At 44.2% G+C, this 14,425-nt stretch overlaps 1 protein-coding gene across 18 annotated transcripts in view; it reads left to right on the plus strand.

Moving 5' to 3' along the window:
• AFDN (afadin, adherens junction formation factor) overlaps positions 1-14,425 on the plus strand; it is a 195,571-nt gene that overhangs the window by 29,047 nt on the left and 152,099 nt on the right. The gene's annotated exons all lie outside the window — the stretch shown is intronic.

The raw sequence follows: 14,425 nt of genomic DNA on the forward strand, positions 1-14,425 counted from the left end.
CACCGGCCAAAAAAAGCCAATTGCTGATAATGTAAATTTTCCTTTTATTGGTACTGATCTGATATGGACCAATATATCGGTGTACCTCTAGTTTAGATTCTATTTTAGATTCTTTGTGAAAATAAATTTTGATGGAACAATTATGAAATTTTCCATTTCTTTGTCAGAAAAGTATATGAGCTGTGTTAAAGCAGATGTCATTTTAAACGTGGAAAAGAAAAGTTTGATTGAATGTGACAGTGCATACCAAAAAATTCTGGGGAATATTGATATGTTTTGAGTTCACTGTCTTTTGAAAATGTCAGTGGGTATTAAATGGCCTATATAGTCCCAATATTGCTACCTGTTCTGTGTTCACAGACGCTTGCATGTTTCATTGACTTTACAGATAGGTGGATCACTATGTAGAATAGCTTGTAGGACTGGAACCTGTGGCCTTCCAGAGAAAACTGACTTGTGCTCACTTGCTGTTTTGTGCTTTAGGGAATATATGAAACGTTTTCCTTTATGGGGGAAGGGCGTTTTCCCTTCCTTTTTGAATGTCAGCAGTTTACATCTTATTCTACCATTTAAAGACAGCTTGGAGAGATTCAGACACTGACATTTCAAGAGACTGGAAGTTGAGCAGTTGGGTGGGACAGTCTGTATGGGTTGCAGAAAGAATTTTATGGTTTTGACTATGCCTCTCACCTTTCCAAGACCTAAAGATGATATTTAATGTGTGATAGACCCAAAGTGACATAAGAAATAGTAGTAAACTTGAAATGAATATGGGCCTGCATTTCTGTAGTTAGCGACTAACTTCAGTTTCATGGTTCTTTTTGCTGTAAATAACTTTCAGCAGTAAAAGTTAGGAGGAACTATGTTTATGGTAACTTTAGTGTCCAAATAAAATAGATGTCTTAAGTATGAGTCCTGCTAAAAAAAATCTTTGCCTTTCAATTCTTCTCTTAGCTTGTTGCTGTGATGTCGCAGTTTTACTAGCTCTGCTTCTGTCGGTCTAAGGAAGATAATGTTTGGGTTTTTTGAGATTCTGTAAAGAAGCTGATGTGAATCCCTTTGGTGGTGATAGATGGGGTTATGCTCTAATATTATATCCTATATTAGGGTTCCCTCAACTTTCATAATGTGGACTATGTTTTCATAAGCTATTGGGCTGTTTTTTTGCCGTTTTCCATTTTATGAACCACACCATTTTCCATCAGCAGTCAAGTAACACTATAAGTGTAGAAGTCACTTGAATGGCATATTAATGTGCGGGCCAGGAGCGGTCCGAGGCCCTCGGGGGCACGCAGCGGGCTGTGGCCAGCAGCCCTGGCACGCGGGTCGGGGAATGCAGGCCGGCGGACTAGAATTAGGCACGGACTCTTAATGGTTGATTAAAGATTATTTTACTTACACCGAAGATGGTCACGGTGCAGGCAGGAAAACTTGCTTGAGTTGTGGTTACAGACAGAAAAGAAGAGAGGCAGACAAGAGTTCCTTCCACGCGAACCTCTAGCCCAATCCGGTTGAAGGCTCTAAACGCGCGAGCCCATCGTGTCAACTGAAGAAAACAACCCGGAGAAAGAGCTCTGGATACACACGCACGAAGTTTGCTAGGCTCCATGGAACTTGTGCGCAGGGAAGGGGTTCGTCGAGGGATCGTTTGGCGACGGGGAGAGGCCAGAGGTTGATCAGACTCCTATAGCCTTCTTAAGGTACGCGCTGGGTTCGATAGTCTCCGCAGCGCTTAGAGTGCTTCGCAAGACGTGAAGCCCTCCTCCTCCTCCAGATGGTTGTGGAGTCCTCCCTTGCGGGGTTCTCCTCGGAGTTCTCCAACTTGGGTGGAAACCGCTCAAGCCTCTTATGCGGCTAGCAAGCCAATTGCTAGCCGCCACGTGGGAATAATTTAGAATTGGCCAATAGTGGGACACAAATTTGCATGCGGGTGGCGGGAACTTCTTTGCACCGTGCATTTCTCTTTGCAACTAAAAAATGCACCTTACAAAGAAAGCTCCTCGTGGCGGGAAATAATTTATCAGTGCCGAAGCATACACAAACAAAATCACACCCTTGGGTTGTGACAATTAATACTTAGAAGGCTCTAAAGTTTCTTCAGTAATTTTTTTTTAAGTGGTTTAGAGGTTGAAAATAGAGCTTGCACCATCTAACTACCCCTGTTCTCTGGATCAGCAGCAGTTGCTTTGGTGCCCGCTAGTCAGATGCAAGCTGCAGTTAAGGAGCTGGTCTCAGCTGAAATGTCTCTTGGGTTATCTGGTAAATACAGAAATGTCACTAAGTTTTGAAATTTAAGCTGGCGAGCATCATAGCTCAGCCCCTGGCACGGATCTTTGAGAGCTCTCGACGCTCTGGTGAAGTGCCCGATGATTAGAAGAGGGCCAATGTCATGCCTATCTTCAAGAAAGGGAGGAAAGTAGATCCGGCAAACTACAGGCCCATCAGCCTGACCTCTATCCTGGGGAAGGTCTTGGAAAAGATTATCAAGGAGGCCATCCTTAACAGACTAGCTGAAGGCAATATCCTGAAGGATACCCAGCATGAGTTTGTTGCGGGTAGGTCCTGCTTGACCAGTCTCATTTCCTTTTATGACCAGGTGACTTATCACCTGGACAAGCGGGAAGAGATGGACGTTGTATACCTTGACTTGAAAAAGGCTTCGATCTGGTATCCCATGATCACCTCTTGGCTAAACTGGTTAACTGCGGCCCTGACGTCACCACAATCCGCTGGCTGGGGAACTGGCTCAACGGTAGGACCCAGAGGATGGTGGTCAATGGGAGCCAATTGTCTTGGTGTGCTGTGACCAGTGGGGTCCCACAAGGCTCTGTCCTAGGGCCCATACTCTTTAACATCTTCATCAATGATATGGACATTGGTGTCAGAAGCGGACTGGCCAAGTTTGCTGATGACACCAAACTCTGGGGCAAAACATCCACACCTGAGGACAGGAGGGTGATCCAGGCGGATCTGGACAGACTCATGAAATGGGCGGATGAGAACCTGATGGTGTTCAACACTGAAATGCAGGGTTCTCCACCTTGGGAGGAAAAACCTGCAGCATGCTTATAGGCTCGGTAGGGCTACACTGGTTAGCATTACAGACGAAAGGGACTTGGAGGTCATGATTTACCACAAGATGCACGTGAGCCTTCATTGTGATGCTGTGGCTAGTAAAGTGTGCAAAACACTGGCTTGCATCCATAGATGCTTCTCAAGCAAATTCCGGGACGTCATTCTCCCGCTGTACTTGGCCTTGGTGAGGCCGCAGCTGGAGTGCTGCGTCCAGTTTTGGGCTCCACAATTCAAAAAGGATGTGGAGAAGCTTGAGAGGGTGCAGAGGAGAGCCATGAGCATGATCAGAGGTCAGGAAAACAGACCTTATGATGAGAGGCTGAGAGCCATGGGGCTCTTCAGCCTGGAAAAGTGCAGGTTCAGGGGTGATCTGGTGGTCACCTATAAGTTTATCGGGGTGTTCACCAGGATCTGGGGGAACGTCTATTCGCCAGAGCCCCCCAAGGGATGACAAGATTGAATGGTCACAGACTCCACTGTGACCGATTCAGGCTGGACATAAGGAAGAATTTCTTTACTGTCTGAGCCCCCGAGGTTTGGAATAGACTGCCACCGGAGGCGGTTCAAGCACCCACTTCGAACTCCTGCGAGACACATTTGGATGTTTATCTTGCTTGGGTCCTATGATCCCTGCTGACTTCTTGCCCCTGGGCAGGGGGCTGGACTAGATGATCCTCCAGGGTCCCTTCCAGCCCAAAAGTCTATGAAATCTGTGAAGTGTCTATAACTGGATACATGCAGTGGTTAACTTTTTGTAGCTTTTTTTTGGTACGCTTACTTATTTTTACTGTTCATGTAAATCATTTGCATCTGCCTTTTACCGTGCTGTAGTTGTTTGCAGAACTGGCTTACGTCAACTATTAATTAATGTTAATTCATTAATACCATGCTAATTAACATGGTGCTGATTCATGGGTTGCTATGGATTTGTCAGGCTAAATGCAGAGTTCTGAAAGTCTGAAGGCATGTGATGGAGATGCAGACTCTTAACCTATTTCTTTTAAATAGTGTAGACATAATGACATGGCTGTCCACTTTAAAACGTAAACTAAGGACGTGGAAGGTTGTAGCCGTGCTGATCTAAAGCCATAGGCAGCCAAGGTTCTGTGGGTAAATCTGATATCTTTTATTAGACCAACCCGAATAGTTGGAAAAAAATTCTTCTTTGAAAGCTTACAAGTACAAATACCCTTCGTCAGGCCGAGGAAGCACCTTCAGTTGCTTCTCCAGCCTGACAAAGGGTATTTGTACTTGTAAGCTTTCAAAGAAGAATTTTTTTCCAACTATTCGGGTTGGTCTAATAAGATACCAGATTTGCCCAAAGAACCTTGTGTGGACATCGAATAATGCGTTTTGGAAATAATAGTTTTCAGCTAGCATCTGGGTTGCTCCTGAATGTGTTCTGTTTCAGTCGTTAAGTACAGTATGTTAGTTGCCCTGTCCTTTGGTACTTTGGTTTGGGACACTTGAATCTCACTAGTGTGAAGGCGAAACTCATTTCCTTTTCTTCAGTATTTTCAAGGGAGATTTTAGGAGGAGATATTAAAGGTTTAGTTGACTGGAAAGTATTTCAAGATAAGGAATTTGTAGTTGAACCTCAGATGCATTTTCTCTCTAAAATAAAGATATATTCTCATTCATCTCCTTTTTTTTCTGTCAGGGTCTCCCTATCCCTGTCTCCCTTTGAAAGCAGCATCTCTCAGTACCCCTCAGTCTGGTTGAGAGAGGCTGATTCTTGGCTTACCAATTTTGCTGTTTCATTTTGCTGGAGGTCCCCATAGAACAATATGAAAGCCATCTTTTTCTTAGCTTTTGAATGTGTTGCTTTAGCAACAGCTCAAGTGCTGTGCTGTGCTATGAAGTGAAAGAGAGGAAGCTTGGTAGTGCATTTGTGCTGCCACTAGACTATTGTGTGTTAATATACTCTTTACTTGATCTCCCTCACTCCGTTATTACTCTGTTCCTGGTTTTTCCAGCTTGTGAAGCATAGCGCATACAAAACAGCTTTTTTTCTTGGTCACCTTGAGGATCAGGACTCTTTTTCTAGTTCTCTCTGCATCCCTAGAAAATCAAAGTAAAGCTGGTGATATTTCACGTGTTGTCACTGTGACTATTGTTATCCAGATAAATACTGTAGAGAGAAGCAAAATGTGAGATCCAGGATAAAATTAAGAATGTTAGGGCTTGAAGATATAGCATAGGCAAACACAACCTCTTCTAGTTCTGCTTTACTTTTTTGAATGATGGACTAGGTAACCATAACTTCTGAGGTTTGTTAGTTATGACTCATCTGTCTTAAGTCTTCTGGCTGGCTTTATACATGGTGAAATATCACCTTTCATTCACAGAGGAAAATAAGGTAAGAGTTAGCATTGTCATTTTAAACATCTCAAGTCACTAGAGGAAGTAGCCTTCTTATTTTGATGACTGAAATCTGATACCTCTGACAGTCTTTCTTTTAGAACCACATTTTCAGATTTGCAGCTCCTTTTTATGCTTATCATAAGTGTTTTAAAGTGTTGTTTCTAGTTAAATTGATTTTTATTTAATAAATGGCATCTTGCAAAATAGGACTTCCTGGTTGCCTGCTAAGCATTCAGACTTTTCTCAGATTCACCAGCTTACAGGTTTTCTCTGCCTCCCTTAGAGGCCACCCTGAATGCTGACAGCACGTGTGGAGTGGGACTTCTGTGTCAGTGCTGCGAATAAAAAAATCACGTGTGGCTTATGTGCTCATCTCTTCTGTCAGTTCTCTTTGGGATGGAGTGTAGTTTTATTCCAGAAAATGTCATCATAAACGATGTCTTTGTAATTTGAAACATCAAATTTGACTCCCAGGATGGATGATACAAAACCCTCTGTAGGTCTAAATCTGTAAAATGTTCCTTAGTCAGACTCAGACCCATCAAGAGATGCTGGAAAATGTGATGGTGCCATTTTATATATTGTTAGGTTTGCCTTTCTCCAGGCCACACATTGGACATCTCTGGCGCATCACATCTTGCATCATCTCATGGTGTCAGCCTTCCGCTACTAGTCTAGTCCTCTGTTACTGCTTTGTGGGCAGGTGTCGGCTTCTGAATAGTAAGAAAGCCTTCCTCACTGCTATGGTAATAAGCATCTTTGAGTAAAGTTAATTCACTTTCACAAATAGGCTGATACAAGAGAACAATCTCAAAGAATTAGATATTTACTGAGCGGGAAAAATTCCACTGTAGGATCCCTTCAGTAAAACATTAATGCATGCTTAAGTGCTTTGCTGAAGGTTGGGGGACTTAATCATATGTTAAAATATTTTGCTGAATTTGGGCCTAGAGCAGGCTTGTCCAACATATGGCCCGCAGGCCGCCATGCGGCCTGCCAAGCTGTTTTCTGCGGCCCGCGGTGCTGCGACGGGAAACGAAAGTAAAAACTGTTTACTTTCATTCCCACCCCTTGTCCCTTCCCCAGCCCCTCAGCAGCTTCCTAATGGCTGCTGAAGGGCTGGGGAAGGGACAAGGTTCCCACATGCACCGTGTCAGCTTGACGTTGCCAACATGGTGCGTGTGGGAAGAGGAGAAGCCATGTGCCACTCGGGACAGGATGAGCCCAGCAGGGGCTCAGCTGCACTTTCCCCCTACCTGCGCTGGTCAGTCCTGAGCGGCACATGGCTCCCCTGCCACCTCTGCTGGCTGGTGCCGACCTGGGCAGGTCTGTCCCATCCGGAGCAGCATGCGGCTGAAGCTGGATTCTCACATGCTGCTGGGGCCAGGAGGAGCCCGGCTGGGTTGGCACCAGCCAGCAGAAGCAGCGGCGGAGCCGTGTGCCGCTCTGAACTGACTGGTGCAGGCAGGAGGAAAATACAGCTGAGCCCCTGTCGCTCCGGCCCACGGCTCTGCTGCTGCTGCTTCTGGCTGGTGCAGACCCAGCCGGTCTCCTCCCGTCTCCAGCAGCTCATGGGAAGCTGGTTTCAGCTGCGTGCTGCTCCAGATGGGATGGACCCAGCCGGGTCAGCACCGGCCAGGAAAAGCGGCATGCAGCTGAAGCTGGCTTCCCACATGCTACTGGGGATGGGAGGAGCCCAGCCAAGTCGGCACTGGCCAGCAGAAGCGGCAGCAGAGCTGTGTGCCACTTGAGATGGGACGAGCCTGGCTAGAGCATCAAGGGCTTAGCTGCATTTTCCCTCTGCCTGCGCCCGTCAGTCCCGAGCGGCACACGGCTCCGCTGCCACTTCTGCTGGGTGGTGCTAACCCGACTGGGCTCCTCCCATTCCCAGTAGCACGTGGGAAGCCAGCTTCAGCTGCATGCTGCTTCGGATGGGACAGACCCGCCTGGGTCAGCACCAGCCAAGAGAAGCGGTGGCAGAGCCACGTGCTGCTCAGGACTGACTAGCGCAGGTAGGGGGAAAGTGCAGCTGAGCCCCTGCTCCTCTGGCTGGGCTCATCCTGAGGTTAATTTCATGTTTGTAAAATGCTTGGAGAGCCCCACATAGATGCACTGCATAGAAGTGCAAAATATATTTTGGTTGGTCTAATAAAAGATATCAAATTCACCCAAGGAACCTTGTCTGCCAAATATATTTTGACTTATTTGGTTGGCACCTTGGGCTGAGATTTTCAAAGCTGAGTCAAAAGGCCAACTTCCATTAAAATGAATGGGATTTAGAGGGTTCCAAATCTTTTATGACAACTTTGTAATATGCCTATCTACCCCTTTTTGCAAATTTCAGCCATAGTTCGGAAGTTCAGCCAAAGAATATAAGAGCTGCTGAACATAAGAGCATAAGAAGTGCCATGCTTGGTCAGCCCCATGGTCCATCTAGCTCAGTATCCTGTCCCAAACAGTTGCAGAGGTGAATGCTATAGAGGGAGAGTTTTGAACTGGTTATTTAGACCCATTTCATTGTCACTTCCTGCAACTTCATTGGTGTCAAAGGTCACGTGACAGGACTTCCTGATGTGATACCTCACCTCCTGTGAGGTCTTTGAATATGGCTTGCCGGGCCACTGGGTGATAAAAAGTTCATGATCCAGCCCCACATTCAAAAAGGTTGGACACCCCTGGCCTAGAGGTTCTTCCCACTTCTGAAATCCCTGAAAGTCTGGGTGAAAGTACATGTTGATTGTATGGTAAAAGGAATGGAAGCTGGTGTTTTTTAGGAATGTAAACAATTAAATGACAATTACATTTATACTGTTTACCACTTACTATTTACCAGTTAGTGACCTGTGGCAGGAATGGCTCTAGCCCTTATGTCTTCACCATGCTCCCTCACTGTGTGGGCCCCAGGCTGCTGGCAGGAAGCCAGGGGCAGGAGGTCGCAGGTGCAGATGAGCCACAAGGGCAGTGGTTCTCAACCTTTTTCACACCGGGACTCATTAGCATAATTTGTGCCTCTGTCTCTCTCTGATTTCTCTCCCCCACCCCTTGTGCTTGTCACACCCCTGGATACGTGCTGGCTCCATCATGCAGGCTGCCAGCGTTGCAGCCTGCACTGGAAAACAGCAAGATTCCCTGGGACCTCCCTGCAATTCTTTACAACGTTCTTGCAACCCACTTTTGGGTTGCAGCCCATGGGTTGAGAAACGCTGTGCTAAGGGACACTGCGGACCAAGCCAAAGCTGCAGACTTCTCCTGTATCCAGATTTTGCTACCACTGGGGGGGAGGTAGGTGCCAAGCCCTGCACATGGGTCAAGCGGGGTCTTCCATCTACAGCAGGGAGACTTCTGGTCCCATGGGCTTGGGGCCAGAGTCAGAGCCACAACAGGTGCTTGACCCCTGCCCCCTGCTTTGTACATGAATCTAAGACAAAGGGCTTTTTCCCCCTCATACTGTGTGGGGGGAGGGGGAGCCTCATTTTGGATTCAAATAAATCTGGTAGTTGGTTAAACATGAAGCTATTGGCATGCCAAGAAACCCCTTTATTGTCAGTAGAATCTGATATTATACAAGTATTATTACAACAGACCATTTCATTGGGCCAAGGATATTTCAGCTTAATCACCTGCAATTATGCTATCTTTGTAAAAGATGTGCAGTATTTACCTTAATCTTAAATTCTCAGCTTTTTTTCCTCGCATGCATGTGGCATGAATTTATTTAAGAAAAAAATAAAAGGTAAACTAAGATAGCAAAAAACCAGACCACACCCTAAGGCTGAAATTGGCATATGTTTGGAACTCCTTTTTAGGTTTATGGAACATAAAATTTAAAAGTGGCTTATTTGTATAGGTCCTGGACATCCTATCAATTTTAAAGGTAAAGTAAACATAAAAGTCTTTCCCAGGGGAAAGCATCACTTCAGCGGAAGATCTCTGGCTGTTCCTTTTCCATCCATTGGGCCCCTTCCCCCAAAAAGAAACAAGCAAACCAAAAACACCATGGGTAGAGAGGTGGTTAGCTATGTTTTGAAGGGCAGGTAGGGCCCGCTTTGTCAAATTCTGTTGCCTATGAAAGCTCATGCCTCTGAGCCTAGTTAGGTCTCAGAGGGAGTGGTTCTCAGCCTGGACTCTAAGGTACCATTTGGAAAATGCCAGCTCTAAACTGTCACTCTTAATACAGGAAAAAAAGAATAGAGCAATTATTTTGCTGCAGTGAACTAAAAAAAAAGACCACAGCAAGTCAGAATATTTTTGACAGCATGGATTCATATTTGAAACTTCTGGGTTAATCTTGTGAATCGTGCATAGGTGTGGTTGCATACCTAATAGTGCTAGTATTGCATGGTGCCCTTAGAAGGATCTCATGGTACCCCAGGATTGAGACTCACTGCTCTAAGGTGTCGCCCTGCTTTTATTGTCTGCTTGGGTAAAGCATGGCATTATTACATGATCAGAATGTCAATAGGTTTGGATTATTTAGTAGTAAAAAGATAAGAGATTATTTGCACAGTGTAGAGCTCCTTAAAAACAGAAACAGAAAAAACCAACCCCCCCCCCCTTCAGATGCTTACTTTAAATTGGGGGGGGCATTACAACTTGGAGCAGTTCTGAACAGATGGAGAGGAGCTATCAAGATGGCATCTTTACTAGCACCTTACTGTTAAATACTAGATTCTGCGTGTTTTCTCTGTCTTGTAAGTATTATTTTTGCTTTATTCAGGCTTTTATTTCATCCAGCTTGTCTTCATCCATGCCCCAGGTTTTCTCATATATAGGTTATAGTATATATTTTATACATTTACCAATACTGGTTGAGCTGGGTGACATTCATTATAATAGGATTCTAAGAACAAATATTCAGAAATGGGTGATCAGGCCATACAAGGTGATAGTAAAATGTGCACATTCAGTCTTTAAGTAACTAGCCTGTCTTCTGATTTTTCTGTTCAAGGTAGACCATTAAAACTAACATGTTTAGAATGACTGACTTTCAGGCACAGAATAGTACTTCAGCTTCAACTTAGAAAACACAAAGTAAATCTCAAAGACTTTCTGGTATGGTCTGTTCTGTATGGTTACTTAGTCATTTTAATCTGCTTTCCTTAATATTTTTGAAGAATGAATGCCTGCTTTTGTACTGAGCTAGAGAACTGCAAATCTCACTCAGTTTATTGCTAAAATTTCAGTGAGAGCTCCTGTGCACACTGTGCTTATAACAGTTCTGCTGATCAGAAGCTTGTTGCTTTGCAAAGTATTTTGTTTTAAATAGACATGCTTGTGAAGACTCAACTTGGAGTCATCCATAGATTTGGTAGCATACAGGCAAGCTTCCATAGATGCATTCTGGTATTGGGGAGAGTTTTTCTTTTAGGATTTAGAATTTGTTCAGTCCCTGTATTCATTCCGTCTTGAAGTCTGTTGAGCAGCCAGGGTGCCAACTGCCAGTTCTATGATATTGAATTTCAGTAGTCATGAAGCTAAACGCCAACCTGTGCATTCTATTGCCAGTCAGTTAAAAGAAATCTAACACTTAAGCAGGTCACACATTTACGTTGTGGTACCCTGCTCTGCCATTCTAAGATTTTATGTGATTGAGACAGTGATTCTCAACCAGGGTGCCATGGCAAACGCATGTGAACACGATTCACAAGATAAACGCAGAGTTTACACAAAGGAATTCATAGTGTTAAAAACATCCTGACCAGATGGGGACTTTGAGGTTTTTGCAACAAAATCATTGTTGTTGTTTTTTTCTATAGTAAAAAAAAAAAAAATTAGTGAAAACTAGGAGATGGCATATTTCCAGGGATGCCTTGAGTCTACGAAGTTGAGAACTGCTATATTAAGGTGTCAAATATCTGGCATCCTTGTTGCAACAGACTAGATTAGTATTAAACCGAGGTTTGTATTCTGTAATGTAATACAGCTAAAAATAAATTGGCATAAAGTTAATACTAAGATTAAATAATTAGATTCAGTTCTAAATGGGAAGGATACGAGGAAATGAAAACTGTTATAAAAAAAAAAATGTAACTACTATGCCTGCTTTTTCCTTTACATTTTATAATGAAGCTATTTCAGTCTTTCATAAAAAATTGAGGTTTTACCTAAAACAGGCTTTCAGTGAGAGTACTCTGAGTCTAGAATCTGCAGAGAAAAGGCCATGATCTGTCTTTGAGATATACTTGCTATGCAAATGCATGAACCCCAGTATTTGAAAAGCTTTGACAAATTATAGTTACTGAAAATGGCTTGTGTGAGTGCACTACATGTCTTTCTTGACTATCTGTACAACTTGGGAGAGATCAGTTCAGGAAGTGAGGAGTTTCCTATGTAATCAAGTAGTCGGCTGCTATTTCCTTTATCGGGAAACAAAATGGATATTACTTAAAATCACCAAATTAGCACTGCTGTCCTAATTTTGGAAAGGAGACTGTTTAAACAGTAGCTTAACTAAGGGTGAGAGAAAATGTAATTGTCATCGAACTATCAAAGTTGGAAAGAGTGGCTTTGATTTATTTGTAAAGAATTCTCTGGTGTCTCTTGTTGAGTTACAGAGGATTTCTGATGGTCTGATAATTAGATGTTAGGCTGTTAACAGACTTGCTTAATTGGTTGCAGACATACTGGGTTTTGAAGTTCAAATTATTTGCAGCAGGATGCACCTCCTTACTGGCTTTCTTCCCATATACTGGCTCTCCTCAAATTAGTTTTAGCAGGCAATAAGTATTAACAAATTTTTCCCATCTTTTTATTGGACTCAAAGTACCAAGATAGCTTGGTTTGCCAGGAACTAGTAGGCAAATTTGTATTAAAAATGGAACTAAATATTTTTTTTCTGTCAAACATAGTATAAGCAAAATATGATGTAACATTCTAAAGCTTTTATTGGTATTACTAATTTTTTTCTGCCATTTGTGGTCCAATTTGTATTATCTGAACTCCATGCCAATACAGTAATCCCTTCTCTTCCCCCTTGGGCTTCAAAAATCATGTTTGGCAATGGCTGGTGATAGGGGCTCTCCCAGCCCTGCCAGAGGGAGCTCCAGCTGCCAGAAGTGTGGGGCCAGGGCCCCCCATAAGTAGCTGAGACCCAGCTGTTGCCTGCAGAAAGTGGTGGCTTCTGTGGCTGGAGCAGAATGCAGAGCCCTGCTCCCCCCCTCACCCCTGTGGGCAGCGTAGCCAAAGTAGAGCTTGTTCAAGGGGTAGAGGATATGGGCTGCCTGCTGTGGGCTCAGGGCTCCCTGCTGTGTTGCTCTTCCCCCAGGGTCTCCATGGCCAAGTGGGCAGGACCCAGTGTAGAAGGGAGGGAAGGCCCAGTGCCACTGCCAGGAGCCCCGTGCCAACCGTGCTGCCATGATGAGGTTGCCCCTGCCCACTTGGCAGCAGCTGTGGTCGTGTGGAGTTGTGCCCCCTGCTGCTGCCAGATGGACAGGGGGCTCCTCACCGTGGCAGCATGGTTGGCATGGGGCTGATGGCATCCTCACCTCACTGTGCTGCAGTGGCCCTGGTGGGGGAGGGCAGCAGGGCAGGGAGCCCTAGGCCTGCAGCAGGCAGCCCACATCTGCCCCCACCCCATGCACAAATATGGGGGACATTTGCCCCCCCCATGCTGCCCTCTCCAGGAGTGCATGACCCCATCTTTTTATCATTGCAGTCCCAAGATTGGGAACCACTGTGTTTTAGGGTTTTGTTTTTTTGCTCCTATAGTTCTTAATATACAGAATCTTTCCATGTTTAGTTCTTGTGACCTCCTCTATCTTGAATGCTTTTTCATGTGATGATTATGGTTAAATTTTGTAATAATTGAGGTTTAAACTTACCTTCTTCTGCAAGGCTAGTATTAGAATATTTTCTTTGGTGATTAAGAATACTGTAGTAATACAAAGTTGTCACAGTTGCATAGTGTTTCCTATTCTTTTGCATGGATAATTGGCCATAGTTAGTAGTACATTCATTTTAAAATTAAGGAGGATTATAAGAGTTCATAAATGAAATCTAAAATACAAAAGGCTTTTCTAAAAGTTGCAAAATTTAAAGTCTTATATTCTAGCCTTTTTATAGTGTTATATATTTAGAGTTTCAGATTAGAATAATTGTCAATCTAAAGTCTGACTTTTCACTAGCTGGAAAAGGTCACCTACCATTTTTACTTGAATACAAATGAGCCCCAATAAGTAGATGCTATATATAGCAAATTTATAAATTTGTTATTTTCTAGATATTGAATCTAATTATTGGAGGCTTGCCTTGAATTTGCCCCCCATGGACTGCTACAGCAGGGAAAATAAACTGAGGGGAATCAAGTGGTTCTCTTGCCCTCTGCCCCCTAGCTTCTTCCCCCTGCAGCCCCTCCACCCTTATTGTCAGACTCAGCTCTCCCTGAGCACATGGAAGTGAGGAGCAGTTTGAAAACGCTGCCTTTGAAATAAACATGCCTGTAGTAATTTGCATGTAAACTTAGTTCATTCAGAATTGATGCTTTTCACCTGTTATGAAACTTGCAGGTTGTAGCATAAGTACTCCATAAACACTTTTAAGCAGTACTTTTGTGTTTACTTGCAGATATGCATAGTTTGTACTGATATTAGTCCAAAGCCAAAAGGCTCATGGTTTACCATATAGTTCATGGGGCTGGGCCCCAACAGAGACAACAGTGTTTCAAACCATGGTGACCCCACAGCTCAGCACTAGTGTGTGTGTGTGTGTGTGTGTGCGCGCGCGCGCGCGTTCCAGATGCCCTCAATCTCCACAAAGGATCCATGTGCTGATTAGCTCACCACTCATAACTGGAACCAGGTGTTCTTGTAATGAGTCCTGGGATCCTCCAAAAATGTTTATGCAGATGGGGGCATAGGGCAACCCAGTCCAGCTCCACCTCCATGAAAGGTGGAACCACAAATCATATGTGACATATGCTGAGGGGCGGAGAGAAGGATTTGGGGTGAACAGTTTGGGACCCCATTTGGTGATGTTTGCTAGACATTTA

Source organism: Alligator mississippiensis, chromosome 1 (assembly GCF_030867095.1).
Source record: "Alligator mississippiensis isolate rAllMis1 chromosome 1, rAllMis1, whole genome shotgun sequence".
NCBI classification, from domain to species: Eukaryota; Metazoa; Chordata; order Crocodylia; family Alligatoridae; genus Alligator; species Alligator mississippiensis.